Source organism: Cavia porcellus, unplaced genomic scaffold (assembly GCF_034190915.1).
Source record: "Cavia porcellus strain 051 isolate PalLab524CR breed Dunkin Hartley unplaced genomic scaffold, mCavPor4.1 scaffold_10, whole genome shotgun sequence".
NCBI lineage: Eukaryota > Metazoa > Chordata > Mammalia > Rodentia > Caviidae > Cavia > Cavia porcellus.
Window position 1 is genome coordinate 16,518,066 of NW_026947493.1, and position 15,391 is coordinate 16,533,456.

The 15,391-nt window shown below is 35.9% G+C and overlaps 1 protein-coding gene across 24 annotated transcripts in view; it reads right to left on the reverse strand.

The window, feature by feature from the left end:
* Thrb (thyroid hormone receptor beta) overlaps positions 1-15,391 on the reverse strand; it is a 367,382-nt gene that overhangs the window by 218,495 nt on the left and 133,496 nt on the right. For 17 of the 24 annotated variants that reach the window (XM_063257019.1, XM_005008297.4, XM_063257016.1 and 14 more), the window contains one exon: positions 3,791-3,862. The exons of 1 other annotated variant lie outside the window; for it this stretch is intronic. The gene's annotated coding sequence lies outside the window, so the exon portion shown is untranslated. Of the gene's footprint in view, positions 1-3,459; positions 3,538-3,790; positions 3,863-15,391 lie in introns of all 24 variants that reach the window. 6 more of the 24 variants (XM_063257026.1, XM_063257028.1, XM_063257027.1 and 3 more) reach the window with 1 other exon arrangement.

A 15,391-nucleotide genomic window follows, 5' to 3' on the forward strand; every position in this document is an offset into this window, starting at 1 on the left:
AAAAAACGAAAATTTATTAATGCTTCTAGGAGAATCACTTGCTCAAAATCCTTGGAATGCAGAAGACATAAAATTTCTGTCTTGGGATTTTTTGTTTGATTTAACTGAGACAATGACTTGAAGTAACTCCTTTCAATGGGACTGCAAAAAAGCAAATTCTACTCAAACTTTTATATTATGTAATGTCATTTATTCTTGCATGAATTTTAAACTAAATTAGTCTGAGAAAAATCTCTTGCTTAATTAAATTTGGTTTGATTAGGAAATTTGCTTGTCATGTAGGCAAAGCACAATATGTGTGGGTTAAAAAAATGTCCTGGCTATTGAAAAAAATGTTTTAAAGATGATTAAATTTTTCCATGCTTCATTAATGAATTAAATTTGTGTTGGGGGTGAACTAGGCTGTGGTCCTTGTTTGGGAAATCACCCAAGGAGTAGGCAGTTTGTTCTTTCTGAAGAAAAATGATACACTTCGAAGACTGGAACATTTGAGTATCTTCAAATCCTTTCTGCCCTGGCTCCACATGACCCTTTCTTGCTATTTCCTAGTTCTGTCATCATTTCCTTTTTGAAAACATTTTCCTTGCTTTACTCAGCCCCAGTGTTCTCCACAGGCTCTATCTACAAGGCAGAGTTGGTTCCGTCTGTCTTATCTGCCCTGGCCTATGTCCTTCAGTATTTCAACCAAACTAATTATCTTTCATTTTATTGCCTGACTTTTAAAACAAACAAATGGAAATTTTAAATAGTGTTGGTTCACAGCAGTTCAGGGAGAGGAAGGTGATTGTTAGAGGGTCAGATATCTTAGGCAAGGATACAGGTCCGAGAGTAATTACTTGATAATACTTGACGCCTTCCAAAAGCAAAAAGACTGACTCAATGAGTAGCCTGTTTTACAAGTATTACCAGAGGCCTGTCTTTCAACCTTAGTCACGAGAACTTCTACTCTGCTAAGGTGTATGTGAAGAATATTGCATTTTATAGGTCACTGGAAAAAAAAAAAAGGCATTCAGCTGCATAGGAACAAGGACTAAAAAGTTACAAAGAATTTCCTGCAAAGTATTAACAATACATGCCAAAGGAATGCATGATTAAAATTTGGTTCATGTCTGTGAAATAGAGATTATTGAAAAATGGCAACTCCAGATTGGAGCAGCATCTTCCAGGACTTCAGTGGGACATGGTCTTACTATGGCATCTTCTCTGCCAATAATCAGTATGACTTTGGGTGGAGAGCTGCCAAAGACCATTTCCATGCTCAGCACTTTCTGCAGTCTCAGAAGTTATTTTGATATTTTCCTGTGTTTGATAATATTCCTGATTGGGTAAAAATTCTGGAAAGGGGCTCAGGAAGGACCTTTCCATGACATTAGGTATAGTTGATCCCTAGACCATTTATAACTCAGGCTGAGTATGGATCAGTGTGATCATACAGAGCAGCCTTGAATGTGCCATACTTGGACCCTAGTCCACCTGCACATTTTAGAAGGCAGAAGCCAGTATGCTTGAAGGAAAATCAGTACATATCCTTTGGCTGATTGAGGAGGTCATATACACCAGATAGTAAATACCATATATGTGTTTATCACACATCTTTAACTTGGAGAATCCTTCATATCTATGGAATCTGTTAGAGAAGCCCAATATCTAAACAGATAAAAGATAACATCTAGGGTTGGGGACCCCACCCACCAACATTTCTCCCAGAAGAGACTTTTAAGGGGCTCTTAGGGCCGCTAGAGCTCAGAGCACCTCGTGTGAAAAATGGTCCCTCTCTAAGGCGCCTCACATTCTAGCAGCTACACCTTGGGAGGGTGATAATTCTTTGCTTTTGTGGTCAGGGGAATCAAGTATCATACTCGGGATCTAGATTCCCCAAACCTCCATATAGTACACTGAATCATGTTATGGGCTAGAAAATGTGAGGTTAATCAGTGGGTCCATTGCTTGAAATTCTGAGATTATTTTTTCTGATTTTAGTGATCATTGAACAAAGAAAATATTGGAAGAATATGGCCTCTAATCTTCAGAAAATTTGCATCATGACCTTAGATCTGACACAATACATAGCACACAGAGCAAATTCAAATATCCAGTGATAGTATTTCCACTCATTAAATATATCTAGTTTATTTTTTGATTTATTTATGTCTTTTGTATTCATTATTCAGGAAAATGTAACCCACATAGAGTATGCACAGATAGATGAGTTTTGACAAATATCACATAGCTTACACTTTAAGACACACATTTGCATCATTCCAGAAAATTTCTTTACTCTCCTTGCCTATCAAGTCCCTTTTTTTCTCTGAGGTAACCTCTGCTTCTATTTCTATCACCATATATTAATTATGCCTTTTCCAGGACTATATAAAATGGATTAATAAACTGCACATTCTTTTGGATCTATTGCCTCATATTTTGCGTAACTATAGAAATCTCTTCTTTGTTTCCTTATATGTAAATTGATGGCACTGCCCTGGAAGACTGTGCTTAGGTATTCTGAGGTGTCCAGGTTTCCGTGGAGAGAGAAACTCAGAAGTCACTTTGATTAGAAGAGAGTGAAGAGGAGACTGAGCAGAGTTGGAAGCCACAGAATTGTTGTCTTTTTCTATGTTTTACAAAGTGAAATCCACTGTAAGACTTCATTTGGCAAAGTGGAGTGGCAATACATGACAAAAATGTGTGTGTGGGCTGGGGGTTTAGCTCAGTGGCATAAGTGCCTGCTTGGCAAACGCAAGATCACGAGTTCAATCCCTGGTACCAAAAAAAAAAAAAAAAGTGTGTGTGTGTGTGTGTGTGTGTGTGTGTGTGTGTGTGTGTGTGTAACATAGAATCTCAAAGATGCTTAGTGATCCCCTTCTGGGAACATTCCATAAATCACCAATAGTGTTTTATGCTGTGTGAGCTCTGACTGGTCTTCTCAAGGGAGGGCCAGGAGACAGAGGCAGCCAGACTGGGGACCCTGAGGGAGGGCCTGGGCGCTGAGCACTGTAATATTAGTACTGGTTACAATCAGATAGCACCAGCCAAACTGAGGCGCCTAGACAATAGGCCAGAGGCCATGGATGAGGGGAAGCACAAAGACAGCATTCAAAAGACTGGACTCCTGCAGCCAGTGAGCATTTCTATAGACTCCACCAGACGCTGCCCAGTCTGAATGTCACCTTACTGCCAGAAAGCCATTTTTTTCATGGTGAGCTTTTAAACTGCTAAAAATAATAAACACACAGAAGAAAGTGCTGACACAATCTTAAATGCAGAGACAAACTGAAACTGTGTTGCTTTAATAATGAAAACAAACTGAGTTCCAAACTATGACCCAGTGTCCCAAACAGACTGCTTGATGTTACCACACACCTCATGATTAAAGGGGGAGTTCTGAGGTTTATCAGTAAAGAAAGGGGATCTTCAGTGAATAGGTGATCACCTCTGCGTGGCTTGCTAATCAATTCTTACCTACTTTTTCAGCTTCTTTAGAATTCAATGAAAAGACACATGGAAGACACTTTTGGATCTTCATGGGGAAAAAGTTTCCTGCATAACAAGTGAAAAGAGTGCACTTTTTGAGGACTCTCTACAGTGTTTTGTAAATTTTTTTTTGTGATATATATATATTTTTAAGTTCATTTAATGGTGTGTATTTCTCTCAGATACCTAGAGTTCAAGACTGTTGAATCACAAAAGCAACTTTGCCACAAGTTGGAAGACAATTCCCATAATGCTAAACAGTACCAATTAATAGCTAAAAAATCACAAGTTTGCAAATAAGTCAAGCCTGATATCTGACCTTCTTATGCATTAAATCATGTGTGGAACTTGGCACCCACGCAGGTTGGCTGATGGAAGGGAAACTGCAGATCTGGAAAAAAGGAAACATAAGAAGATAAATATAAGTTGGTTTTTCTTTTTCTTTTTTAAAAGTTCCTCAATGTTTGATTAATCTACAACTGCTCTTATTTCTATGTTTAAATAGGGTCTGGTTTCAGTGCTGTCTCTGATTTTGAATACATGCAAATAGACTTTGATACAGATCTCATTCAGAAGGGGAGATGGTTTCAGGCAAAGGGACCTTAACACAAGGGCTGTAATAATATTACAGGCATGGGACAATTTTCATGGCTCCCGAAGACCTACTTTTCTGTGGAGTTTTAGGAACAAAACCCAAGGGTTTTGGATTCCCAGCCTGGGAAGATGACTAAAAGGCAAATGTGAATCTCAAACTGATTAGAATTTTCGTGTGAAGAGAGAGAGCTAAAAAGTCCGGCTTCTTGTCAAAGAATGGTTCCTGGGATAGGTCTTCATGCATAAAAGCTGTGCCTCTGCCAGGGGAACAGCCCTGCTAGACAGCACCTATGCGGGGATGATAGTCACCAGCAGATGCCCTAAGTCTGCACTGGAGCATCAAGCTGTGGAGCCATCACACCTGGAATGGCTCCCACAGACAGAAATGCCATGGGAGGTGGCCAGACGGACCATGGCATCTGGTTGTGTGGCTGTGGATGTCTGCATGGCAAAATAAGAAACTGCTCTAAACTGTGCTCCTACTACTTTTGTGGTGGTTGTGGTGGGGAGTTTAGAAATCACAGAAAACTACAGGTTAGTAAAACAGACAGTGGGTTCCCATTACCTAGACTGGACCAGTGTTAGCATTTTTCTCATAGCTGTTCGATTTTTTACATTACAAAAAAATAAGTATAATCTCTTTGATACCACCCCAAACCCAGACCATAAATTTATCTTTCCGGGCACCTTTTTAATTTTTCATTCACATACATTTCTATGTATCAAGGGCAATGAATAGAGTTTGTGTGCTTTTAATTTAACAACATGCTATGAATCTTTATATATGTATCTCTCCATCTTCAGTTTGTACTCAACATTATGCCTTTGAGTTCTAACTATGCTGATCTATAATAGCTCATTCCCTTTAACTGCCACATGGAATAAATATACACTTTGTTATTGTCTTTTCACGCAACACCCAACGTTTATGGCACCATAAAAGCGCTTGTTATGTCATTAAAGTGATTGTTGGTTATGTGTGGTTGTGCATAGGTGTGTGTGTACATGCACGTCTGCTCTGCTCTTGAGTCTGGCTCAAGAAACCGCTTTGCCTTGTTTTCAATGGCCCTTCCAGACTGCTACTACCACTGAAAGCACACTCAACATGTATAACAATGCATGTTTATTAAAATTTATTAAAAATTGACTTGCTTATTTTATCTAGTTACATTGAGTTTCACTTCAAGACCATCTGAAGTTGATATTATTAATAACTCCATTTTCCAGATGAGCAAAGGAGAGGCAGAGAAAGATGAAACATTTCACTCGAGATCTAACAGAGAAGGACAGTAGCCTGGAATGTCACCCAGGTAGTCTGATGTCATAGGCCTTGTTCTGAGGGACTGAGAAATGGCTCAGGTTTTAAAGATAAAACTGCTGAGAAGAAACTAAAAAACTTCATTGAGGTGGCTTCTAAATTTTGCAATAATACAAACAACAGAACATCTTTTTCATGGTGTGTCTCCAACTGAGAACAAACCAAATTAATGTCTTTTGCACAGAAAAATTCAAAATGATTTCCCTGTGATGAGCAAAATTTAAAGAAGCAAGGTCATACCCGAACCCTTCCAACTTAAACACACTCAGTTTTTCACTCTTCTGTTAGAAAACAGAGCTGTGAATTCACTTGTGGCTCAAAGGAGTCATGTGCCCCGTTATACTGACACAAGATTCAAAGCAAAAATAAGAATCACCCCTGGGACAACTTTAGCTCAGAATGTGTGTTTTTTACACATTTTTAATTGAAGCACAAATATATTAACAGTGCGGTTATTTTGTAGTTTCAAAAGAATCTGTTTTGTAACTGATTCACATTTATATTTGGAATACATTTATTTCTAGGCATGAAACAGTACATTTTATTATGCCATCTGACCTGAGGTGAGGTTGGCACTATTTCCCATGGCTGCACCCAATTAATGCAAATTGAGGGTTAAAGGATAAATAGAGTTCCTTTAACTTGGTTTACTAATACGTTATTTATAAATGGTTCTTTTCTCGGTCAGTTTTGGGGGAAGGACAGTAAATTTGTACAAATAAAACTTCACAAGAGCAAACTAGCAAATACATAATTCGTATTTTATTTGCCAAGTTTGAAAATAATTAAATTTTATAGGGGTTGATAGTATGGCAAAAATTAATTCTATTTACTATCTATTCTTAATCCTGTACCTCTTGCCTGAGACTGACTGCATTAGTAGCCTAAGTTTGTTTGTTTTTAAAGGGCTTACTCAGTCTTTTCTGAATTTTGTTTTGACAGTTATATAGTATCCCTTATCTTGTTAAGTCATAATGGTACTTACTAAAAGTGGTGAGGTGTTTTCTTCTGCTATTTCAAATAGAACTTCAATGCATAATTTTACATGACAGTAGATACTCACATGTACAAGTTAATGTGAAGGGCAAATCTTAAGAAATGAAATTGGCTATGTAATGAAAATGGACATTTCATATTTTGACTGATATTTCCAAATCAGATTCTAATTTGCATTCTATGTCTGAAAGTCCTATATTCTCATACCTTTGTTAATATAATAGTTTATTAAATATTGTCTTTGCCTATTTGATAACAGATAAATGAAACCCTAACTTGAATTCATGTATATCGTAAGTGAAGTTGAGAATCTTTTGATATGCTTAAAGTTTTTATAGTTCTTATTCGGAGTTTTTCTCCTTTTCTTTCCTGATTTCTTTCTTTCCTTTTTTCTTCCTAGCTTCTTCCCAATGGTTTGCCCATTTTTTTTTCTTTTCCCCCCTACTAGGTTGATGAGTATTTTTTATTACTAAATGGGTATTTTATATCTTTTACAGAAAAAGTTATTTTCTCTTTCTTTCATTTTTGAAAGCTTTGCTTGCTAGGGATGTAGCTCAGAGCACTCACCTGTCATGTCATTCATTGGCTCTGAATTTAATCCCCACCACCACCACAAAAGAAAAATAAAAAGCTCTTCAATGTAGATTTAATTCTAATTTTCTTTTCTTCCTTTTGTGAGAATTATAAGAATTTAGTATGACAGATCTACCCTCTTAAAAGATTAAAAAATTAATAATAATATTGTTATTAATAGGTACAGTTCTATTCGTGGAAGAGATCCAGTCTATTTTCATGTACTTTTTGATCCTGTTTTGGTCATATGGCTTTTTTTTTTTTTGGTCCAAAGAAATGCTATCAGATGTGCTACATATAGAAGTTTGAAAAGTTCTCATTATGTTTGCGTGATTCTCCGCTCCTTTGTGATTGTCACAAGCACATGCCTAAGCTAGCCTGTCATGGGTGAGAAGCACACAGCAGAGCTGCTTATATGAGTAGTCTCCATCAGGCCCAGAGGAGCAGAGTTACTTCTCTGACTCTCAGCTGACCACAGATGATGAGTGAGCCCAGCTGGAGCTGGAAGAACCAGCCAGCTAACTAGACTCATGAACTCATAAATGCTAGTTGTTTCAAATGTTTCAATTTTGGAGTAACTAGTTACTATTGTAGGGACTCCTTGAAAATACTACTAGCACTAGATAACTGATACAGGACTTAACTCTGTTATTTAAAAGAGAAATGTCCACATAAATGATGGTTTAAAAATAGGTAATAAAGACACAGCAAATATCCAAATTCCAGCTGATCCAGTGAAGATTTATTTGGAATATAAATAACAACTGGTATAAGCATTTGAGCAAAGCAATGAGTATAACACAGGCAATATTTATACAGGTGAAGGAAAAGATGATACAGTAAAAAAAAAAAAAATAAAAGGAGAATGAAGCACTCAGGAACTCAGGATCGGCAGGATATCCCTCACTATTTAGATAAGAATATGAGGTATTAATACTAGAGCCTCATAGCAGAAACTGACAGCTCAACAAGCCTGCCCAGTAGAAGCCAGAGGCTGGAGATGTGGCTGTTATTAGAGATGCCCTTGGAGACAGCGTGAAGAAGGTTCTGCCTTCCTTAAATCTTTCTCCCTTCAGGGCCTTCCAATGTTTGAACCTACAGAAGGCACAAACCTCTTGAGGGATTAAGAAGACTGGAGAAGGGCAAGGAAAGATCTGAGGGCCAACAGGAAATACATCAACATGATGTGCCGAACACCACACAAAGTATTGCTCAGTGATGAATGCTGCTACGTCAATAAACAACTAAGAATCAAACCACCAGACTCAAAGGTTAGAAAGGTCCCAGGCAAGTAGGAATGAGCACAGAGATGTAGCAACATGGGCGCAAAACGTAGGAAATACTGAAAGAATAGCAAGTACTCTGGTTTGCCTTAGAAGACTGTGTCCTGGGGAGCAAGAAGGTCTGGTGGATCCTGGCCGTGAGGATACGGAGGCCAAAATGAGGCTGTATCCTAAAAGCGTTAAGATTCTAATCCAACAAGACTGGATTTTCTTTCTGAAGACAAGGGGAAATTTAATGGTTCTGGGTAGGGGATAATATGACCCAATCGTGTGTTAGAAATACTATTTTTTTATTTAGGAATATTATTTTAACAAATTTGAGGGATAGATTAGAGAGAGATCAACTAGAGCAGGGATTCCTAAATAAATCTAGACCTCAGGGAATTCATGTCCCTCACCCCCACCCTGCCTTAACTAATTTGCAGAAGTTTGGGCAAGCATTCAAATTCCTGAGATAATGCATAGCTTTCACATGGTTTTCAATGAAGTCCATGACCCCTGACCCCTTCATCAAAAAAAATTTTTTTTAAGCCTCAGAAGCAAGGAGGCTACCTAGAAAGCTTCCATTATAATTTTTTAATGAGGATCAAGTGTATAACATCAACAGGAGGAAAAGAAAAAAGAAACAGATGTAAACATTTAAGAGGTAAGCACTAAACAAATTATCTAGGTGAACCTGGACAGAAATAAGAGAAAGCAAGAGATTCTGAAGGACTTAGCTCTGAGCATTCCCATCTGCTGTTATTTCTATCCTGCCCTCTGTACCACGAAGGAAGCAATTGTGCTTTCAAGATACCATAAAGATTTACTGAGTTGAAAAGTTCTGAGATAAACACAAGGTATACGTGTCACCACTGTCCTATGCCAGTGTCAAAGGCACATATTACTAGTAAAGCAATCTCTTTTTCCTGTTGAGTACAAACACACCTGCAAATCTTTCTAAAGTAGTACCTCAAACAGCCACTGGCAACAGTTCAAAATAAAGGGTACGGCTCTACTCTGAGACTTTTTCTAAAGGTAGCACTTTTATTATATTGCCTCTTCTTTAGTTTGCAAAGCTGAAGTATCAATAAATGAGTATTTTTGGTTGGATATATTACATACTAATACAATCTGTATGATCTGTAATACATGCATTTCTATATATATTTCCTACACATGGAAACGTATAGTTGAATTATTAGCTATATCTTACCCAAATGCACAAATACAGTTAATTTTTTTTTTTTTTGGTAGCAGGGATCAAACTCACACTTGCCAGGCAGGTGCTTATGCCACTGAGCTAAATCCTTGGCCCAAATATAGTTAATTTTAACTCAAAGCAAATAATGCAGATTTGAATTAAGGTAAATTAGGGGAAATACTTCATATACACAAAATTTATTCTATTATCAAACTATCCTTTTGTTTTTGAAACCAGGGATCGAACTCATGACCTTGCACTTGCCAGGCAGTTGCCTGTGCTGCTGAGCTAAATTTCCAGCCCTCATCAATGTATCTTAATGAGGTCCTTAAACTGACATTTGTCATCACAATCAAGTGAATGAGTTTGTTGTTTGGAAAATTCTTAATTCCTAACATAGACAAGTATTAGCAAAGTCATCTGCTTTTTAAAATATGGGGTTGTATTTGGACATCACTATGATGGATTTCTGTGACCTTTTCTAACATTTGAAAAGAGGTGATCAGAGTTGTCTTCATATAGTTCCATAGTAAATATAGAGATGTGTCAAATTTGCTTTCTATTTGCAGTTGATTGGCAAGAAAACTATTACTGTCCATATCAACAGGAAGATTTCCTGCTCACCTCAATATCAAACTCAAAAGTGGCCTTTTTAATTCAAAGTAAATCACATTTTGAACTGTCCATATTAAAATACTGCCACAAAATTGGGCCAAAATATGATGTAATAAATTTCCAGAAGTAATTATTTTTCCATGGTGCACAACAAAAAAGCAAATTTTCAACTGTAACACATATGCATATATATGTGTGTATTTAACTAAAACAAAACAAGATTAAAACTTTTATTGTGAATAACAGGCAGGTAACTACTATTAGGAATTTATTACATTAGAATCTTGAATGTTTTCTGTTCCATTACATTCTACCCTAGTCTATTTTATATAGTATTTAATTAAAAAGATATTAGAAAAGACCTGCTGGATTGATTTTATTACCCAGTAATAGGGCCCAACCTACAGTTTGAAAAAACACCACTGTAGCAAGTTTGACCTAAGCTATTTGACTTTATTCAGCAATGTAAACAAATCCACAAAAGACCAATCCTGAACAACTTAGCAGGAAGAAAAAATCTCTTGGCTCACTCTCTCGTATCCTGGATGAAGCCAAGGTTTGCTGAGCCAACTTTTGTACTTGGTGGTTGACAATGACTGAAAACTGAAAGGCAGAGATCAAATCCTCACTCTCCCTCTCAACACATCTCTTCCGCTGGGTAATTTATACTGTGCCAGGATCAAGCTATTCAATTTTGTTGTCATTTACTGTTCTTTTTCCAACAGCAATGGGAACACAACATCAGTTTACCGTCTCCTCTCCTAGGTAGAATTAGATTATTTTCTCTGCTATCCTGCTAAACAAAGATGGCATTCAGCACTCTGGAGGGCCACCATGGAGGATCTCTGAACAAAGCAGAGCAGAGGGAAATGACTACCAGTGAAGGAGCCATAGTAGAAGCTGGACTGAGGTTGTCAATCCAGATTATATGGAAGAATTCACTTTGTCATGATTCTTTTGACTGAGTGAACACAACTGCAACTGGACAATGATTATCAGTGGTAAAAACAGGCAGACAGAAAGACAGCCAAACCAAAAAGCCTATATACCTCCATGCTATCTGCAAAACCACAGCCACATAACAAGAAATTTAAATCAGTTTTTCTTTTTCTAAGAAGAAAGAAATAATTAGCTATTATAGAATCACTGTACCAGAGAAACTTTGGGGATCTTTGGACAATACTGTGATTCCGAAATATTCTTTCTTGCATTTTGTTTTCTGACATTCATCCACTTATTGTATATCCCCTCCCATACCTTATCAAGTAAACTAATTAGCAAGTGCATCAAAACCTGAAGTTTTTCATTTTCTTTAACTCAGTTTCTATTCCTCAGAATTTATCTTAAATAACAGATCACATCTATATAAAAATGTTTAGTGATAAGATGTTCACATAGTGTCATTTATACTAATAAAGGGCTAGAAGGTATACCATTATAGTACTTTCTAAAACTGGTCGTCTTTGAGTGGTTGTTGAAGACTGGTGGTTTGAATTTTATTCTGTTTACCTAAGTTTTCTAAATTTTTCAAAATAAAACTAAAACATGTAGCTTGAAAACAAGACATCTGTGCTTGACAATGGACACTGACAGACCTCCAGGTGGAAGATTCCCAATCTATTTAACCACATTTTTAGAGAGCATCAGTGCCCTTTTGAGTTGTGCCCAGCAGTCTGAACACTCTGCAGTCTAAACACTCTGTACCATGGTTCCTGCAATGGTAAAATAGGGACAGTAACAGTGCCTAATACATAGAGCCACGAAGAGAATTAAACCTAATAACTCAAATGTTAAAATATGTAAAGTACCTATGAGAGTGTGCCACATGAAAGCATGATATATTATTATGCTGGTCCAGGTGGTGGGCAGATACTTGTCTGTTGCCATCCAAAACCCAAGGTGAAGCCCCAGGACAGATGGGTTGGTTTTAAGTGGCCGTAAAGTGATGCTGTATATCTGTAGTGTCAAAATTGGGCCAGAGCCATGTGGTCTTTGGCAAACTGTGGCAAAGTCTTGAGGATATATACATGTATCAAATTTTGTCAAACTATTTTAAAAATATCCAGTTTATTTTATATCAATTAGAACTCAATAAAGCTGTAATGAAACATGAAGATGAAATACTTTTTAGGAAATTTAAATGAGTATTAGCTGTTGAACGCAATAATTTCTAGTGTTTTACAAGATTTAAAATGTATGCAAAATTGAAATATAAGACAGTAACACCAGAAAAGAAAGGAGTGGTAAATGGAACTAAAGTGCCTCATTCCCTTGCATTTTACACATAGTTGAAAAATCACAATTTATAATGTTTACTGATAAATTAATATAATTTGTAATTTCTCAGAGAACCACTAAAACAAGAATAAGAGAATAAATGGTAAGATAATAGAGGCAAATACTATACTTCACTGATTCAAATAAGGTAACAAAGAGGAGAAAAACACTTAACAGTTGAAGCAAACAAAAAACAAAAGAATAATATCATATACTATAACCCAAACATACCGTAATTTCATAAAATTCAAGTAAACAGTTCAAGTCATAGGTATATACTAAATTCTTTGAAAGATTACAGTTAAATAATGCTTAAATGAAACTCAGAAAAGGACCCAAAATTTTCAAGAAAAAAAGAATTGGGAAAAGATATACAGATTATATTAATACCTGACAGTGTGAACTTAATGACAAATGATATTACTAGAGAAAAAGATACTTCATAGCCGTGAAATAATGAAACTGTAGAAAGATATAAGAATTCTAAGTCTGAATATACTTCATTATCAAGCATCAAAATATATGAGGCCAGCACTGCTGGAACTAAAACCAGAAGTAAGAAAATCATCAGTGGTATCGGAGCTTTTAAGGCACCTGTGTCAGTAACTGGTTGAACATGCTGTTAAAGATGAGTAACGATACAGACACAGAAATGTGATTAATAATCTAACCTAATTGATCTATTTGCAACACTCTGGCAAATGACTACAGATCACCCAGGATGCACGTTGAACATTTACCAAAGTTTACCATGTGCTGGACATAAGTCTGAACAAATTTCAAAGATCAAAAATCATACAGAATATGTTCTCTGACCACAGTGAAAAAGTCAGTGATGAAGCAATAACTAAAAATTACATAAATATGTGGAAATTAAGCAATACACTTCTAACACTTCACATCCATACACCAAGGATAAAGCCTACTGAAAATTAGACCGTATTAACTGATTAGTGAAGAAAACATCACATAACAAATGTGTGAGAAGCAACTAAAGGTATGATTGAAAGGAAATTTATATACATGAATGCATGTATTAGGAAAGAAGAAAATCTGGAAATCAATTATTTAAGTATCCATCACAAAGAGACGTAAACTAACTATGAAATTAAAGCCAAAACAAAAGTGGAAGGAAGAAAATAATAAGGGTTGAAAATAATGACACAGAAAACAGAAATGTAACAGAATAATCAGCCAAATCAAAAATTATTTCTTTGAAAATGCTAATAAAATCCATAACCCTGTAGCCAGAATAATCAGAATAAAAAATTACAAAATATGGAATGAAAATGTTAAGCACTATAAATCCCACAGATGTCAAAAGGTAAGAGGACATATGACCACTTTTATTGCAACATTTTAAGATGTCAATGAAATGGACCAGTAACTAAAACATTTTTATAAAATCAGAAAAATAATAAAATGTGAATGATTTATAACCATTAAAAATTCAATTTGAACATAAAGATCAAAGTGTTCTTCAGTCCTATACTATTTTATTGGTGAGTTATACCAAACACATAAAGTAAAAACTACATTAATCTAACATAATTTACTGAGAATATAGAAGGATCACATTTCATTTTGAAACTTGTTTTATGAACCCAACATAGTCTCAATTCCACAATTGAATAAAAGCATTACAAGAAAGGAAATCACAAAGTAATATTCCATAGGAATTTAGCAGAATTACACTAATTAAAGTGTCAGTAAATAGAAACCTGAGATGTGTTTGCAAAGTTAATATTAGAACGAGAGATTTATTCTAAAAATACAAGATTTGTTTAATATTTGAAAATCAATCAGTATAAAACAAGTTATTAATAGCAAAATGAGAAAAAAGCACGCAGTCATCTCAACAGATGCAGATAAAGCATTTGCTGCTGTTTAAATCTATTCATGATAAGACAGTCAGAAAACTAGATGTACTCTAGTTTTAAAACTTTCTATTTTTCTGATGTTTCCATATCCTCACTGAGGTGTATCAGTGTGATAATGCTGATCTCTGCCATGAGTTTTCTTTCTTATCCTCCCCTGACTGTGACAGGAAAACATTCAAAGATATTGCCCCACAACTTCTGCCTGTCTGGTCCACCCTGAAACCAGGTAGAGACTCTGTTCACAGGTCTTCACTCTTAGCCTCATGTGCTTGTTTGGGCCTTGCCTCGGGTGCCCCTCCCATGTGGCTCCTGGGTGGTGAGCCCTGCTCCTTCTCTGGGACCTGGGGGATAACATCCCTGTTATTTCATATGCCTGTTTCAGTACGCATTCATGGCAGTTTTGGAGTGATCCTTAAAGACCTCACAAGGAAGATTTATTTTCCTACTTACAACATACTAGGATTGAGAAACAACTTTCTACCTCTGATAATACTCTACAACAAACTTCCTACTTAACGATTAATGTTGAAGTCTTCCTCCTGAAGCAAGGAAAAACCTGAGAATACTTTCTGTCACTACCACTTAGACACCTCAATAAATACAAAAAAATATTTTAAAAGAGAAGAGATAAAACCAGGATTAGTTTCTGACATCATAAGCACATATAAAGAAAACCAAATTATTTTAGGGAAAAATTATTAAAACAAATGAATGAATTAAACTAGGTCATCGGACATAAGATCAATGTTCAATTCAATTGGAATTCTACACATAACAAAAATCTATTAGCAAATAAAATTTATTAAACTATATTATTTATGTGGCATAAAAATCAAAGATAAATTTAAAAAATGCAAGATTTCTACATTGAAAATTACAAAGCCCTATAGACACAAAGCATGATCACATATTGGGAGGCTCAATATTGTTAAGATGCCAATTCCCTTCTATTAGTATATGAATTCAATGTAGTCCCTTCAAAACCCCAGAAGTTGAGATACATGTTAGTAGAAATTAGTAAGCTACTGTAATTCTAAAGTTTATACAGAAAAGCAAGGAACCAAGAATAGTCAAAGTAAAATTGGAGAACATTACAGGGCTTTGCAGGTACAGAGTTGTACACCTGTATTAATTAAAACAGTATGCTACTGACACAAAGATATATTTAAAAAACTCCTAAAGAGTCTGGAAACAAATCCAT